The sequence below is a fragment of the Cupressus sempervirens genome, chromosome 9 (genome assembly GCF_028749045.1).
Source record: "Cupressus sempervirens isolate cs-2001-9-10 chromosome 9, ASM2874904v1, whole genome shotgun sequence".
Lineage (NCBI taxonomy): Eukaryota > Viridiplantae > Streptophyta > Pinopsida > Cupressales > Cupressaceae > Cupressus > Cupressus sempervirens.
This window is the reverse complement of record NC_143126.1, coordinates 508,024,938-508,044,340: the sequence shown is the minus strand read 5'-3', so window position 1 is coordinate 508,044,340 and position 19,403 is coordinate 508,024,938.

The following is a 19,403-nucleotide window of genomic DNA, read 5'->3' as shown; positions in this document are numbered from 1 at the left end:
TCCCACCTAGTATTTTATTTAGTCATCACTTGATTAAAACTTCCTCTGCCAACCCTCTGGGCACAATGATCACCAGGCTATAAGATAGAAGCCCCCCCCCCCCCCCCCCCCCCCCCCCCATGGTGCTACCCTACCCTACCAATGCTCATCAATCGATGAGTGCCCATAGGCATGCATATTCCAAAACCAACCTTAAATGATCATAACTCCCAGAAATACCATGAATGATTAGGCCTCGTAAGTCACCCAACAAATACATGCACACATGCTCATGTGTGGTGCACCACCATCACAAAGATCATAACACAAGGGTAGAATGAGAAAATAAGAAAAATAACACTCAATCAATACCACGCTCAGGAGGATGGATGTAACATGCATCCCAATACACTATAAAAGTGTAACAATGGTATTACTAACATCCTACAAATGATCTAGGTCCATGACCAACATCATGCCAAGAAAACCTTCGAAAATTGGGTGGCATGCAAATCAAGGTAAAAACCCCAAAACTCAAAAACTTTGAAATGAAAAATCATTTGGTCTTAAGGCACAAAAGCCATGAAAATCCAATAAAATTTAGGTTTAGACACCATATATATACAAAAATGACTAGCATAATGGTGCAAAACCCCAAACCCTCTTCTTGAAAAATAGGAAAAGATTCATACCCAACCAACTGGGTAGAACCAACAATCAAAAACAAAGGGGAACACTAGTTCTCAGCCTCCTAACATAAAAATCCTAGAAATAGAAATAGAAACAGAGATGAAATACAAAAATGGGAGAGCCCTACTTGATAGCCAAAAGGGAAAAAAAAAGAATCAACACAATAAGATAAATAACTTGCAGAAGTTGCCGAAAGTCATGAAAAAACAAGGCCTCCCCGAGTTGGATCCAATGAGACTGATGTCACAAAGATCTCGCTCCCATAGCTCTCACAACAAACAAAAATACAATCCTCTAGAAGAGGATTTTGGAAAAAGCTCTCAAATTCTTAGTTTTCAAAAGTGATTGGAATTCATCTATCACAAAGCTACCAAAAATTAGATTTAATAAAAATAAAGCCCAAAAACCCAAAATTATAGAAATTCCTTAATAACCTTCACAACAATGTGAACCTCTAAATGCACAGACAGGTTTACAGGTCTAATCACATAATACAAATGAGTTTGGATTTAATCAAATCACCAAAAGGTTTAAATTAAACACTTAAACAAAATATGTCAACCATACAGGGATGACAATGGTTAAATATGAACAGTTGAATCACTAACTCTATGTGCCACTACCAAGGATATAAATCATGCACACTAAAATACATGATCAAATGCATTTGCATATAATAACATAGCCAAAAAAATAAATGTATTAAATACCTAATTTTACCATTTATTCAAATATATTGAAATAATCCATTTACAACACTCACATTCACATAAAGCATAACAACGAAAGAATGAAGTAAATAACCGTAGGATTAAATCCAACATGTAAACATGATCAGAGATATGTCTAAATACTAGATAACCATATATCATCATAAAACATACTACCATCTCAAAATGACATCATCATGCAAATATGATCAACTAAACAACATAGTAATCTAATATCTATGATACTACAATGGAAGTATAGCATCTAATGCCCAGGTTATCTCAAATGTAAAACATAACATGAGTAACAAGTATCTCTCAGCTTAAAATAAACAAGGTATAGACACAAACATGAGAGGCACTACATCCTCCCCCACTAGGCATAAGGTTATTCCTAGAAGCTTATAAAAAGATAGGGGTAGAAATCTCTCAATTGTGTAGCATCTTCCCAAGTAGCAGAGATCTCATCACTTAGGTCCCACTAGACCCTTGCCTACTCTATGTCCTAACTTCTCAAAGTAAGTCTTTGATGTTGAAGGATACGAATGGGCTCCAAAGAAAGTTTCCCCTCCTCCACCTGTAAGGAATCCTAATCAAGAACATGGGTCACATAGGGAATATACTATCTCAAATTAAAAATATGGAAAACATCATGGATGCATGATAAGCTAGGTGGCAATGCTGGTCAATAAGCATTAGGACCAATCCTCTTGAGGATCTCAAACAGTTTAACAAATGTGGCACCAACTTAGAGCCTTTCCCATAGTGGATGGGGCTCTTCCTTAGATGCACTCTCAAAAACACCTTGTCACCAATAGAAAAGTGATGATCCAACCTATGGGAATCCGCATACTACTTTTTCTTGTCTTTAGAAGCAACCAAATGCTCTCTAATATGAACAATCTGCTACTCTATATCTTGAAGCATCTCTAGACCTAGAAGTCCTCGGTCCTCTAAATGATCCCAACTCAAAGGAGTATGACATGGTCTACTATACAATGCCTAAAAAGATGACATGCCAAGAGAACTATGATACTTATTGTTATATGCAAACTGAACAAGGTACAAATAATCCTCCCACTTTACCTATCTATCCATAACATACATGTGAAGTGTATCTTCTAGAACCTAGTTCACTCTCTATGTCTAATCATCAGTCTCTAGGTGATATGCCAAACTAAAATTGAGTTGCATGCATAAAGCATGTTGGAAAGACATCCACAATGCTGAAATAAACATTGAATTTCTATCCAAAATGATCTAACAAGGATCCCTTGCAAACAAATAATATCCACCAAGAAAATATGTGCTACCAAAGAAGTTGTGTAGGATGTCCTCATGGGTGATAAATGTGCTACCTTGGAAACCTTTTCCACTATCACCATGATACAATTATGTCATTGTGATGACATAGGCAACCCTATGATAAAATTGGTAGATATTATATCTCATTTCCACTCTAGAATGGCATGCGGCTATAAAAGACTTGCCAGATATTGATGCTCTACCTTCACTCTCTGGAACTTGAGACATCTAGCAACAAAATCAGCAACATTTTACCTCATCCCTACCCAAAATTACAACTATTTAAGGTCGGCATGCATATTTTCAACAACGGGATGTGCAAAATACAATGCATGATGTGCTTTTGACAAAACCACCGTACAAAGATCACCTGACACTAGTACATAGATCTGCCCCAAGTGTCACAGTAGTCCATCAAACTCAAGAAAGAAACCTAAAAATCTCCCCTCAAGGGTACATCTAGACTCAATCTCCACTCTCACCACCTAATACCATGTGTCACTAGGAAAATCCTCCAAGATATGGCCTCACAAATCCATTCCCAATGACAAGACTGATATCTCATGTCACCTCCTACTCAAAGAATTTGTAATGAAATTCTCCTTCCCTTTAATGTAGTGAACATGAAAGTCATATTCACATAGAAACTCCATCTAGCAACATAGTCATCCATTCAAGTTTTCCTGAGTAAAGATATATTGCAAGCTTCTATGATCACTATGCAACTCAAACCTATGTCCTAAAAGGAAATGCCTCCAATGAACAAGAGAATACACCATAGCCACATTTTCCATATCATGAGTGTGGTAGTTGAGATCATGATCCTTGAGTTCTCTAGACTCATAAGAAATTACTCAACCATCCTGCATCAACACCGTACCCACACCTTCCAATGAAGCATCTATGCAAACTATGAAATCACCTATAGGATTGGACACTGTAAGGATTGATGCACTAATCTAACACTCCTTAAGAGCAATAAATGATGTGTCACACTGGTCTGACCAAACATACTCCTTCCCTTTTCGTTGAAGAGAAGTGATGGAATGAGCCACTCATGAGAAATATATCACAAAGTGATGGTAATAACTTGCCAATCCCATGAAACTATGAACCTCAAAAAAATTAGCAGGTACCAACCAATCCATGATAAATAGGATTTTCTTTGGATCCACTATAATATGATCACCTATGATGATAGGCCCCAAATACTTCACATTTGACTGGAAGAATCCACATTTACCCAAGTTTCCATACAATTGGTGATCTCTTAAACATTGCAACACTTGGCATAAATGGATCAATATGTCATCCAAGAATACTATGAAACACTAGTTGAGGTACATGCAAAATACTCCATTCATCAAACTCCAAACACTGATGGCACATTAGTTAACCCAAAGGGTACAATTGTGAACTCATAATGTCCATATTGTGTGTGATTTTTTTTTTGATGAATATCAACCTCCTAAATACAAAGGTGATGGTATCCCAACTTAAGATCAAGCCTCAAGAACACTTGTGCTCCCTTCATCTAATTAAACAAGTCATCTATCCTTGGCAAAGGATACCAGTTCTTCACTATCACCTTATTCAATTATCGGTAGTCAATAAGTAAATGCAATTATCTGTATTTCTTCTTCACAAAGATGACTGGTTCACCCCACAGGGATACACTAGGATGAATGTGGCCCTTGGCCAACACTTCCTCCAACTATAATCTAAGATCACTCAACTCCTGAGTAGTCATGTGGTAAGGAGCTAGTGAAATCAGCTTTGATCTTGGTATGAGATCGATCCAAAAATCAATGTTACACTATGGTGACATACATAGTATCTCATTAGGAAACACATTTGTATACTCACAAAGGAGTGGGTGAGCATCAAGTGTCACCATATGGCTCTTCGCTTCCTTAAGATCACTGACAAAAGCACTCAACATTTGACATCCCTTCTATACACTCTGATGTGAAGTGAGACTGGTCTCTAGACCCCTAAAAGTTCCACTTGTCCACCTATTCCATCAACACATTAAACTAACTTACAGTGACAATCTATATTCTCTTGATGGGCAGCTAACCAATCCATGCCCAACACAATTCCATACAATCCTAGTAGTAGGATGTAAATATCCACCATGGTGGTGAAGGTACCTAAGTTCAAACTACAACTACTAACTAAGGAGTCGACAACCACCTTGGACCTTGTGGCTAACTCAACTTGCCACCTATTGACCTAGCATGCTGCCACTAGCCCACATTATTGAACAAGAGATGGTGAAATAAAAGAATTTGAAGCACCTGATTCAAATAATACTAAAGATAAAATAGCATCCAATGTACCTATAGCCTCAACTATGGTACCTTGATGCTCAACTTAATGGTTATCAAATGCTGCAAAGATTCGATGTCTTCTACCTACATCACCCATAATAGGCTCTAATCTAGCTGCACCTTTTCTAGGCCCTATAGATGGTTTAATAGCATATTTCATGCTTTATGGCCAAGATGGCCACAAGAGAAACATTCTCTTGGAAATTTGGAACTATTCTCACAATCACCCTAGGTGGCACTAGAATATTGTGCACTACACTTGCTAGAGTTCTGCTAACCACTCTAAGGGGGGTGATTCTATTTAGACTTTTGGCCATAGCTCTAGTCATCTCCTTTCATCAGTGAGGCACTTGAATTATGTCCACCCTTGGTCAAAAACCCTTTCTAATTCTTATGACAATATCCACCTTAAGAGGGTGTTGAATGGGTTCAGCCCTTTCCTAAGGACTGAGTAAATTGAGCATACTACCCTAAATTTTGTGCACTATTTCTCTGAGAGCCTAATTTTCCACTAAACCCCCTAGCCATTTTGCTCTCAAGAACTCTTTCCTTCTCTATGGTAAGTGCAAGCATTCTCGATTGGTGAACACAGACATCCCTAATGATAGAGTCCCTAAGGCCCCTAACAAAATGATGTGTGAGGAGTGCCTCATCATGACGGTAACTCAAATACTACCTCAACCCAAAGAATTGCTTCTCGTATTGATTCATGTACATATTGGTTGCTTTAGATCATAAAATTCATCAGTATAGGCCTCACGGTACTGTGGAGAAAGGAATTTTTCTCTAAACCTCTCCTCAAAGATCTCCCAAGTGAGATCTACCACATTGATATGGAGCTTCTCACTCTCCATATCACAAAAAATAGATCCATGATCTCTCAACTATGTGATAGCACACAGGCATCCACATTGCTTCTATAAGGTAATAAGGAAAATCAACATCCCATACCTAGTAATCAGGTCTTGGCCTTGAGCCCTATCCCTTGGCCATCTAACAATGTTGGTTTAGATCTTTGAAATTCTTACATCATCTCTACCTAGGTGAAGTCATCATCATCATTCCAACCATGACCCCTCCATCAGTGCCCTCTACCTCTAGGTGGTTTATGAGAACATTCACATTCATGCTCCTCCTCTCTATGCCCAGACATGTGGGAATCTCCATGATTAGATTCTACTTCCTGACCCTAGTCGCATTGGTTTTCCTCTATATGAGGTCCCAATAGAGCTATGATCTCTTGCAACAAGGGCATCAATGCCCCAATGCCACCTTGATCATTGTTACCTTGTTCTCCCGCATCAACTTGATGTTCTTCTTCTTGGTGCTCTTCTTCATGGTTATTTCATCAGTTGCTACCCCAACCACTAGGTCTATGTGCAAGAGGCATCACTACGGAATCACTAGATAAGGGTCAGAAATATACATCATAATCATAGAGTCACAAGAATGAACCGAAATGAGATATCATAATAAGTAAACATAAGATAACAACATACACACTAAAAAAACTAACACCATGGAATCATAACACAAAGATCCCAATGTTGCAACATGTGTTTTGATACCAGATGTAATGCCCTGCTTGAAGATCAATAAAAGTCAATATTTTTTTTAAAAAAAGAATCGATGCATACAAAAATCAACATATGAGGATAAAAACATCACAATGGAAGACTTAATAAAAAATCCTAGCATCCAACGAATCTCCAAATGCCTAACACTCTCAAATGGAAGAGGCCCCCTATTTTTTGTGTGAGAGAATCCCAATAGATAGTTTTTCACAAGGAAGTACCCTTCCATGCAAGAAAGTGCAAAAAGTCACATGAGGATTTTCCTCTCACACAAGGATGTGCTTGGTTCAGTAGCCAAATTATATTTCACTAGTGTTGAGGTTTGCACAAGGAAGTACAAGGAAGCACATGGAGAAATGCAAGCTTATGCATGAGGAAATGCCAAGTATCACATAGGAGAGTGTATAATCTTGCATTAGGAATCCTACACACACACCGAGGAGTACTAAATCCACAAATTGAGGCTTAGACACTTGAACACAAAAATTGCAAGACAAAAACTACATCTAACCATTAGGAATATAGTAGTAAAGGAAATGTACTAAAAGCAACATTGAATAAATTAACATAAAAAAAATCATGTGTGGTTCCTCCCAACCATAATAACATCATGAGACCTCGAAGGTCCTAGTCACCCATGCATTTAACATCCCAAACTACCAACTAGATAGTCAAATTTGTCTTATGAGGGTGTCACTACTAAAGTGTAATAACATCATAAGAACAAGGAAATATAACATGCTAACAAGTAAAGAAAGAGATATTCCAACTAATCAAAATAAATCATCTCAAAATATGCTAATCATTAATATAGGAATGCATCAAATAAACTAACATAATCTAAACATGATATCCAAGCATTCCAATGAAAGCATAAATTACAAGGAAGCATAATCCAGATAAATTGAAATACCAAGTGAACATCAAGCATCAGTTGCACTGGAACAATAGAGCATCTTTGTACACCTGTCCCTAGTAGTGGTATAGGTAGCTAAGCCTCCCAACCATGTGAAACCCATAGGTCCACTCCCACCATGCTAATGGAGATAATGATCCAACCACAAACACACATAAAGAAAACATCTATGGTTAACACTTATGCTAGATAGTAAAGATGATTGAAACCAAGATCATGAGATAATGCAAGTACTACAGGTCCTGGTCAAACACTCAATGGGTAACTATGTAGGGACTAGTTGCATGGAGAGTCTCTTGGCATCAAAAAGCCCAAGCTAGATATTGTGTGGTTCAACATCTCAATAGAAGGCTCTTGCATTGTGTCTTCAAACTTAATCAGGTGCTCACACATTTTATTATCTCAAGTTTTATTGCCACCCAATATTTTCTTCAATTATCACTTGGTTAAAACTTTCTTTGCCAACCCTTTGGGCACAATAATCACTAGGCTAGGAGATAGAAGCCCCCTCCATGGTGCTATCCTACCCTACCCATGCTTATCCAAGGATGAGTTCCCATAAGCATGCATATTTCCAAACCAACTCCAAATGATCATAACTACCAAAAATAAAATGGAAGATCAAGCCTTGAAAGTCACCCAAAAATGCATGTGCATGTGCTTGTGTGTGGTGCAACACCATCATGAAGAACATAACACAAGGGTTGAATGAGAATAGAAATTAAAAAATACTCAACTAAAACCAACCTTGGGAGGATGAATATGGCATGTATCCCAATACAATATGAAACTGAAACAATGGTCTAACTAACATCCTATAGATGATTTAGGTCCATGAACAACATCATGCCAAGAAAACTTGAGAAAAATGGGTGGCACGCAAATTGAGGTAAAAACCCAAAACTCAAAAACCATGAAATAAAAACCCATCTAGTCTTAAGGCACAAAAGCCACAAAAATCCAATAAAATTTATTTTTAGACATCATATGAAAAAATTACCAGCCTAACAGTGTGAAACCCAAACCCTCTTCCCAAACAATAGGAAAATGTTCATACTCAACCAACTGGGCAAAACCAGCAATCAAAAATGGAGGGGAATGCTAGTTCTCAGCCTCCTAACTTACAATCACTAGAAACATAAGTAGAAAAAGAGCTAAAATAAAAAAATGGGAGAGCCTCATTTGATAGCCAAAAGGGCAAAAATAGGAATCAACACAATAAAATAAATAACTTGCAGAAGCTATCAAAAGTCATGGCAAAACAAGGTCTCTCCAAGCTAGATCCAACGAGACCAATCTTGTTAAGATCCCATGCCCATAGCTCTCACAACAAATAGAAATGCAATCCTTCATAAGAGGATTTTGGAAAAAGCTCTTAAATTCTTAATTTCCAAAAGTGAGAAGTGAGGAATTAATTTCCTCTTTGGATACTTATTCACCTTTTGGGTGAATAATGGATTAGGGAAAATAACTAGGTAACTGTTAAACCCTAAATCAACCCAAATAAAAATAGGCTATTCCAAGTAATTGGAATTCATCTATGGAAAAGCTGCCAAAAAATAAATTAAATTAAAACAAAGCTTGAAAAACTAAAATCATAGAAATTCATTAATAACCTTCACGATAATACAAACCTTTGAAAGCATAGACATGTTCATAGGTCTAATCACATAATGTAAATGAGTCCAAATTTAATTAAATCACCAGAAGGTTTAAATTAAACACTTAAATAAGATATGTCGATCATACAAGGACAACATTCATTAAATATGAACAACCAAATCACTAACTCCATGTGCCACTGCTAGGGATATAAATCATGAACAATCAAGTGCAATTGCATATAATAATATAGCCAAAGCAATAACTACATTAAATACCTAATTTAACCATTTATTCAAATATACTAAAATAATCCATTTACAATACTCATGTTTGCATAAAGCATAACAAAGAAAGAATGAAGTGAATAACCATAGCATTAAATCCACCACATAAATATGATCAAAGATATGTCTAAAAACTGGATAATCAGATATCATCACAAAGTATACTGTAATCGCAAAATGGCATCATCATGCAAATATGATCAACTAAACAACATAGTAATCTAACATCTAAGATACTAAAATTAAAGTATAACATCTAATGCTTAGGTCATCTCAAATGTAAAACATAACATGAGTCACAAGTATCTCTTAGCTCAAAATAAACAAGGTACATATTGCAAACATGAGAGGCACTACAAAATTAGCTTACAAAGAATACCAAGAGTGAGGTATTGAAACAGTTCTAATCAACTTGAATCAAGATAAATCTCTTAATAGAGTGGTCTTAATAGATCTTTGCAAATCTCCTAACAAAGTTCTTACTTTATTTTAAGTGTTAAATCCTTTAACAAGGTGAGACTTAACAATATCAAATGCTTTTAATAGGGCAGACCCTTCATAGGATAGATCATATTTTATGATCAAACATTGTAACCCTAACAGGTTAGCTTTATTACTGCACTGATGAATATTTGTGGGTGGCATCCCCACCCCAATTTTACCTTCACCTTGGAGGGTTTCTAGGTAACAAATATTATGTAATGTGTTTATTTTCATGCATGTGATAGATTAGATTCACATGTTATAGTAAGTTTAGTATTACAATTTTTACATGCACAAGACTACTAGTGAATGTGTGAATGAATTTTTGAAAAGTAAAAGTGCTTAAGATTTTGATTCACCCCCCACTAAATTCCTTGTTATCCTATTTATAACTCCATAAGTCAACAATTGGTATGAGAGCATTGGTTCTCTAAGAAAATCTTAATCACTTGGAGATTAGATCTTTGAGATGGAGGCTTTTAAACTGGACAACGTTATTGGCAATCAAGTGATTGACATCCAACTCATACTGCAAAAATTTGAGAAAGAAAGACAATATTTGAATAAATCACTAAAAAGAAGAAAGAAATTGACTATCTAGGATAAACAATTTTCCTATGAAGAAGTTAAGATTGAAGGATTGTTTGAATCAATCAATCCAAATTATTAATAATCTATAGATCTACTTGAAAAGAACAAACTCTTGAATGAAGAAATAAGAGGTGTAAAAAGAGAACATGAAATCCAATTAGTGAGATTTTTTGAAGTGGCTGAGAAAAAGAAGAAAGCTAAAGAAGACAGGGCTATGGTTGAGGAAGACAAAAGAATAATGGTTACTAGATTTGAAGAAAGGATATCAGATGTGTAGAAGCTCACTAGCACTCACTTGGACATGATGGATCAACTGATTCTTAAAAATAAGGAATTGAATCATAAGTATGTGGAAATAGCAAATCTCAAATCATAGAATGATATACTAAAGAATTAACTCTAAACTAAGAAAGAATCTATGGAGAGATTCAACAAACCAAAGGAAGATATGAAATACTTTAAAGAACTTATGAAATCATCAAGTAGTACTGATGGGTTGGGACATTCATACATTGAGCAAGGAGAATCATCTAGGAATGGAGAAATGAGGAATGCAAAGTCAAGGGAAAAACCAACATGTTATCACTTTTGAAAACTTGGTCATACTACAGAAATTTGTCAAAGAAAATATGGTATGCAAAATCCTTAACTTAAATTTAATGGTTACTATTTTTACTACAAGAAAATAGGGAATCAAATACATGAGTGTAGGTCAATAATTATGAATGCATCTGCTACACCTAGATTTGAAGGACATTGCTACAACTTTCAAAAGTATGAGCATAAAGCATATGAATGTAGATCTCAAAAAAAACCTTATTGGGCAAATAAGAGGCAAAATTATGCACTTAACAATGCATATTCCAAATGTCACAAGTTTGGACATATAAACAATAATTGGAGGACTCAACTACAATCAAAAATCAAACAAAAGACAAAGGTAAAGGTAAAGTAGACATTGAACAAATAAATAAGGAAATGAGTCAAAAAAGAAAAGAAAAAGTAGAAGATCAAAATAGTGGAGCAAATGGAGTTGAGGTAACCCAATCCAATGGAGAAGGTGATCATGTCATCTTGAACTAAGAAAGAAATGTATGGAACTATATATTTAATTAATCTATCATACATCAGTTCCTTACATGAAATGTGCCAAAATTCATATTTGCATATATGAAGATGCATAAGAATAGATTTGTAAAAGGATGTTGAAAATCTGGAAAAAATGTATATGTTGACCGAGCATTGCAACATGGACCAAGCACTTCAAAAGAAAACTTTTATAGAGGTTTAGTAATATATATGGAAGAGATTGAGTTGAAAAGTAAAGACCTAGTTCAAAGACATAAAAGTTAACTAAGACAACTAGCTTCCACCTGCCTAAGTACACAACATTAGTAGAGACCCTAAATCGATTGAAATAAGGTATATATCAAATTTTGGAGATGGTATCTCACACCTTACATATAGGTTTCAAGAGCACGGAGAAATTTTGAAATTTGAGTGACTAGCAAAAGATTTCAAGAGCAATTTGGATGATAAGCTTGAACAAGTGAAGATCTAAACTATGCCAAGTAATCTAGAGGAGAAAGAAAAGACTTCAAACCCCGACAAATAAAATGGAAACTTCATCTACTATAGAAATGAGTCAAGAGATTAGTAAAATCTAATTGATGAAGAGTGATTCTTGTCCTCAACAAAAGTTTTGTGCTATTCCATAAATTGCAATGAAAGGAGATTGAATGGATTTGTTATCCTCAATACTACCCCAAGTTATTATGATCCATGATGTAAGGAGTTGTTATATGTGTAAGATTAGAAAAGTGGGAGATTATGAGATAAGGGAATCATATGAGAACTTATGCAATGAAGGAAACTTGAAGGATGAATTTAAAGTCATTGAAAGGAAAGGGTTAGCTTGTGACCTTGAATTTCCAAGGAATTTCAAGATTAAATGGATTAAAATTGTTCTAAGCAGAACCCATGATATGAAGTTTTGGTTATAGAATAGACCTATGGAAATCATGAAGAAAATGATTCATGGGGTTATATGCTATCCAACCCTAGATAAGAAGAAAACCATGCAATGCTTGAGCCGAGAGGAAGTTGAGGAAAACATAGGAGTTGAGTGGAATGGATGAGGTTTGTCCATTACAAACATTTCTGATCCACTAATCAAATTTTTTGTGAGAGTTATAGCTCACAAAATTTACCCATCTATTAGACTAAATAGTATGGTGTGTATGGTAGTAGATCAAGCATGGTAGATAGTGATGAAATATCATGAATATGATCTTGTCGAGCTTCAAAGACTACAATTAGTAGAGAATCTATCATCTATTAGAAAAGAAAAGAACTCAATGTGTAAGTTTGGATCCCTTGTTATATGTATTTTCTTTTATATCCAAAAATATTCTCCTAGCATTGGCTATCTTATTTGGGAAAAAAATAAACTAGAGACAAGAAAAACAAGCAAATAAATTACTCAATTAGGAGAAAATTTTAAAAATGTCATGGATACTTACTTTGAGGAATTCAAGCAAAGAATGAAGATGAGGATGGGAATACCTAAAGAATTGGTTACAAGGTATTACAATGACATATTTTTTCTTGTAGATATAGATAATACATTTGTACATGTGGTGAATTCAAGGAAGGTGCGGTTACAATATTTTGATTACAAAATTGATAGTGATTTAGTGAATGCAAACATTGTTGCACTATTGAGAGAAGAAATAGACACTGAGGTTGAAACTTTTGGAAAACATGAGGAAGCTAAGACTATAATAACTATGAATATTAAGATATCTTCTAAGGAGAAGAAAAGGAAAAGAATGATTGAAGACCTAGACACAAAACTAGACATCCTAAGCAAGGAAAAGGAACCTTTGCATATTACACAAGGTCTTGGAGAGGATTAAGAAAAGAATAGTGGTGATGAGAAAGAGGAAGAAGAAGAAGGAAACAAGGGTAAAGCCCCATTTATTGCCACTCTACCTAGTAAGAAGGATAAAAGAACTGAAAAGAAGAAAGTATTGAGATCCCTTTCTCCTCCACCACTAGCTAGGCCAATAACTAGGGTAGTTGCTAGTGCCAAGAAGATTGCAAAATAACGAGTAGTAGAGACTATTGAGCCTAGTGCATCTAAACCAAAGAGAAGGAGATTGGTCAAAGGACCACACAAAGTCTATTGATGAGGTATGTGTAGATCTTAGAAGATCTTCAAAATTATCTAGTTTTATATTTGTAAACTATGCTACAATGGATAATTCTAATAGAACCAAAATAGAGGAGGCTTTGGTAGATATGATTGCAAATCATAAGCTAGCTCCAAGTGAACTTGACAAGAAAATACACATGGATTTATATGATAGACTATAAAGAAGATGGCAGCAAGTAAAAAAAGAAGAGAAAAAGATAAGAACTGACACTATAGTCAAAGTTATGCCTGATCTATCCCCATATTAGCAAGAAACATTTTTGGCAAAATATAGGAAAAGATTCATTCCTAAGTATAGAATTTTTTTAATTTTACAAAATAAAATGGAAGTTGTAACATATCAAGATGAATTACTATGGGAAAGCATTTTTTCGTTATCCACCAAGGGAGTAGATATAGAGAAAGGAACTGAGACTATGATCATTGAAGATGATCACAGTAGTGGAGAAAGTTCAAGTGTATCGAGTATGCAAGGCATCATGTCACCAGTATATGCCAACACCCTTGACAATCCAGACATCAAGAAATTAAGGCTCACATGCAATGAGGTAGAATTTGAGATAAAGGACACAAGTTTAGATAGTCAAATTGTTTTAGCACCTCACATTGAGGAAAATAAAGATATGAGTAGATTTGAACTGAGTGCAACCATTGCTAGCTTGAGCATAGATACAAACACTACTGAGTGGTGAAACTCCCTCACCAAATCCTAAAGAAGTGCCAAGTAGCAACACTCCTCCAAGTAGACAAAAAGAAATAATAGATAGCTCACTAGATATTGAAGTTATTGGAATTTTTTAGAATAACCTAGAGGGGGTGAATCATTTATCCAAGGTCCAAATGTACAAATAAAACCATATCATGCATGCATCCATTAGATTATCCAATACCTTAATTTAGTAGGTCACTATCCTAGGCCAAAATAAATTTGCAAAAATGTAAACATGAAATATTACAAACTCATTCACACAATTTGACACAAGGATTTTACATGGAAACCCAATATGGGAAAAACTAGTAGTAACATGATACCCAATTTCACTCTTCTGAAGTGATGCCCTATTAAAGGTTATAATACACAATACTAAATGTGACCTAGTTAAAGAATCTTAATCACCCTATTAGGAGTGAGCCTTGTTAGAGGACTTTAGAACATTCTATTAGAATGTCACCCGATTAAAGGATTTACTCATGACCATGTTATTTTATGGTGACTAATCAGGGAAGTATTGTATCTACTTTATAATTATTTGTGGTTGACATGTTGTAATTAATTATAACCCTAAAGTAGAAAAAAATACTTGTATAAAAGGGCTTAGGGTTAGGTATCTTTTATAATGTGTGATGTAAAAATTTCTTCTTGTAGCGGTATTGAGTTGTAAGGGATTACAGATTGTAATCAAGTTGTAATCACTAGATCATAACAATATTGGACTTATTGTTTGGTGGGTGTAGCCTAGGGATTGGTTGAACCATGTGGTATCCTAAAAAGTAGTATCAAAGAAAGATTTTTTTTTCAGTTATCCTCTAGAGGAAAGTCTCATAGTTGAGTGGGAGTGATGGTAGATGAGGGCAAGCTAAAGGTTAACAAGTTTAAGGGGTAGAACTTTTAGTTATGGAAAATGCAAATGGAGGACTATCTTTATTAAAAGGATTTATGGAATCCATTGGAAGGAAAAGCCAAGAAATAGGGAAATATGGAAGATGAGGATTGGGAGATTCTAGATAGAAGGGCACTTGAAAGTATTCAATTATGCATGGCACCATCGATGACATTTAACATTACAAAAGAAAAGATGACAGAGCAGTTAATGCAAAGCCTAGCAAAATTGTATGAAAAAACCTTTGCTTCAAATAAGGTATTTCTCATGAAGCGTTTATTTAATATGAAGATGGCTGAAGGTGGATTTGTTGTGGATCATTTAAACAAGTTTAATAATATTACTAGTTAGTTATGTTTTGTGAGTATTAATTTTGATGAAGAAATTAAGGCTCTCTTAATTTTGTGTTCTTTTCCTGAAAGTTGGAATGGCTTGGTAATGGTTGTGAATAAATATGTTTCTATATCTAAAGCCCTAAAATTTGATGATGTGATTGGTGTTATTTTGAGTGATGAAACTCATAGGAAAAACTCAAGTGGATCTATATTAGGAAGTGCTTTGAATACACAAAGAAAAGGAAAAATGACTAAGAGAGGAAATCATTATAGAAATCATGGGAAATCAAAAGGAAAGTCAAAGGGAAAGAGATCTCAATCCAGAGGATTGAGAGATTGTTGGTACTATAGTAAACTAGGGCATAAGAAGAAAGATTGTTGGGCTCAAAAGAACAATGAAGGAGATAAGCTAGAAGGGAACAAGGAGGCAAATGTGGTATGTAACAAATCTAAAGAGGATTCTTTGCTTCTTTCTTTAGAAAGTGTAGATGATTCATGGGTTTTCAGATACTAGGGCTTTATTTCATGCTACACTTCACAGAGGTTATTTTATTTATTATGTCCAAGGGGACTTTGGGCTTATTTATTTGGGGGATAATGAACCATGTCAGATTGTTGGAAAGGGAAAAGTTAAGATAAAATTTTAGAATGAGAATCATTGGCTACTACATGAGATAAGACATGTCCCAAGGATGAGTAGGAATTTAATTTCAACAGAAAAACTCAATAAAGAGGGTTGTGTAGTTACTATTAATGATAAAAATTGGAACGTTTTAAAAGGTTCCCTTGTAGTAGAAAAAGGTGTGAAAGTAGGCACCTTGTATCTTTGTACAAGGCATATTGTTACTTATACTTTGATTATTTCAGAGAAAGATGAATGTTCAAGAACAATTGTTGTAGTTGAGTAGGGAGAACAAACAAATATTGTAAGGTTTTGATACAATGTTATGGCACCACAAAAATTGGGCACATGAGTGAGAAAGTTATTAAATTACTTCATTCAAAGAAAGTTCTACCAGGTTTAAAATGTGTTAATATGGATTTCTATGAAAGTTGTGTGTATGGAAAACAAAAGAGAGTGATTTTTGTGAAGAGTGGGAAGGAAAAGAAAAGTGAGAGAGATTAGAGCTTGTGCATATGGATGTATGGGGACCAGCTTGAGTATCTTCCCTTGGTGGCTCTCATTATTATGTTACATTTATTGATGATGTAACTAGAAAATTATAGGTTTATTTCCTTAGAAAAAAATCTGATGTATTTGAAAAATTTAAGAAATGGAAATGCTTGGTTGAAAATGAGACTGGTAAGAAATTAAAATGTCTCAGATATGATAATGATGGTGAGTATTGCAGTCATCATTTTGAAGATTATTTCTCCACTAATGGTATTTGTAAACAAAAAATTGTTCTAAGGACTCCATAGGAAAATGGAGTGGTTGAATGCATGAATAGGATTTGAGGTCAAAGGTAAGGAGAAATTAGTGTGTAGATTGAAGAAAAAATTATATGGCTTGAAGCAAGCACCTCGGCAATGATATCTCAAATTTGATAGCTTTATGCATGAGCATGGATATAGCAGGTGTCATTTAGATCATTGTATTTACTTTAAGAGGTTGGATGATGACAACTACATTATTTGATGTTTATATGTTGATGATATGCTTGTAGCTGGGTCTAACCTGGATCACATTAAGGGTCTGAAACATCATTTAGCACATTCATTTGCTATGAAGGATTTGGGGGCTACAAAACAAGTCCTTGGTATGAAATTTTGTAGAGATAGGAAGAACAAAAAATTAACATTATGTCAAGTTAATTATATTGAGAAGGTGTTGTCCAAGGTACCTTATGCTTCAGCTATACGAATCTTGATGTATGCTATTGTATGTGCAAGGCCAGATATTGTATATGCAATGGGAGTTATTAGCAGGTATATGAGTCATCTAGGAATTGAGCATTGGAATGCATTAAAATGGATTATCAGATATTTGAAAGGAAAATCCATCAAGTATTTACATTTTTGGGGCTCTACTATTGATTTATAAGGCTATGTTGACTTAGATTTGGTGGGGGATATTGACACTAGGTGGAGAACTATAGCCTATGTATTTACTATTGGTGGGGCAGCAATGAGCTAGATTTCTTAGTTCCAAAAGGTTTATGTTTTATCCACTATAGAGGTAAAGTATGTTGTTGCTACAAAGGCAGCCAAGGAGATGATATGGTTTTAGTTCTTCCTGGAAGAATTAGGACACCCTTAAAAAGATAATTATTTGTTTACAGATAGTCAAAGTGTCATTCATTTTGTGAAGAATTTTTCTCTACATTCAAAGACAAAACACATACATTTGTGGTACCATTTCATATAGTCAATTTTGGGTGATGGATAGTTAAAGGTGGACAAGATACATACAGATGAAAATCTAGTGGATATGTTTATAAAGGTAGTGACAAGGGAGAAGCTAAACTTCTCTTCAGCTTTGGTTGATCTTCTAAACTGAACAGAATAAAAGAACAGTAGAATCTAGGGTGGTTTGATCTAGTGGGAGCCTCATGGAGTAGCAAAATAACTACAAGATCAGTCTTCAAGTGGGAGATTGTTGTTTAGTGGAGCCTAATCAGTCCCCAAGTGGGATATTTTTAGTTTTTGGTGACTAATCAAGGAATTATTGTACATACTTCAGAATTGTTTGTGGCTAACATGTTGTAATTAATTACAACCCTAAAGCGGAAAAAAAAAAAACTTGTATAAAAGGGCTTAGGGTTAGGTATTTTTTATAATGTGTGATGCAAAAAATTACTTCTTGTGGTAGTATTGAGCTATAAGGGATTACAAATAGTAATTAGGTTGTAATCATTGGATTGTAATAATATTGGACTTCTTGTTTGGTGGATGTAGCCCAGGGATTGGTTGAACCACATTAAATCTTGGTTTCTTGTGTTATCTTCAGTGTGACTTATTAGTTTTTAATATTGTTACATTTTCTTGTAATTATTATTGCTATATGTGGTTAATCCTAATAGACTATTAGGTCAACCTTAATCCAAAGGATTTATCCAGACTGATAAATTTGTTAGAAATTAATAGAAGGACTTGATCTGATAGTAAAATACAACTCACTTGCAGATTATAGATCTCTGGTTCAGTCCTCCATTCTACTTGGCATTCATACTCTTCATCTCTAACAACTTGTTCACCCTTCAAGCATTCAACCTCTTAATCCTTCTTCCTTTGTATGTCAATTGCAATCTCTTCTATTTAGCCACCATATGAAGCAACACCCTAGACTTCTTGTCTTCCTTAGGTTCTCACACATGAAATCCTTTGCTTCTGGCATGCTATCTCTATAAATAGAGAATTTAAATCTTTTTTCATTTAACCACAATTTTCCATTTTATGGTTAGGTAATATTCAATTAATCTACCCACTTTTCCATTTTAGTCCCTCTAGAAACTTCTACAATCTTCCTTAAATTTGCCTCAAAATAGTTTATCTTGAATTTTGTGCTGCCGACTCATCATACTTATCTTTGAAATGCTTCACATAATTAAGAAAATCAAATTAGTTGGCTTAGATTAATTAAATCTTCAATTTAACACTTTTTTTTGTCACTCAACATCTACACTGTTCACTCACAAATAACAGTCTTCTGATGCTTGGCCATTACTGGGTTGTTCGACATCAACTACATCTTCTCAACTCGATCACCACTTTTATTTCCTTGATGCTCAACACTTACTAAATTTTACTAATTCTTGACACATTTTAACTTTTCTACTC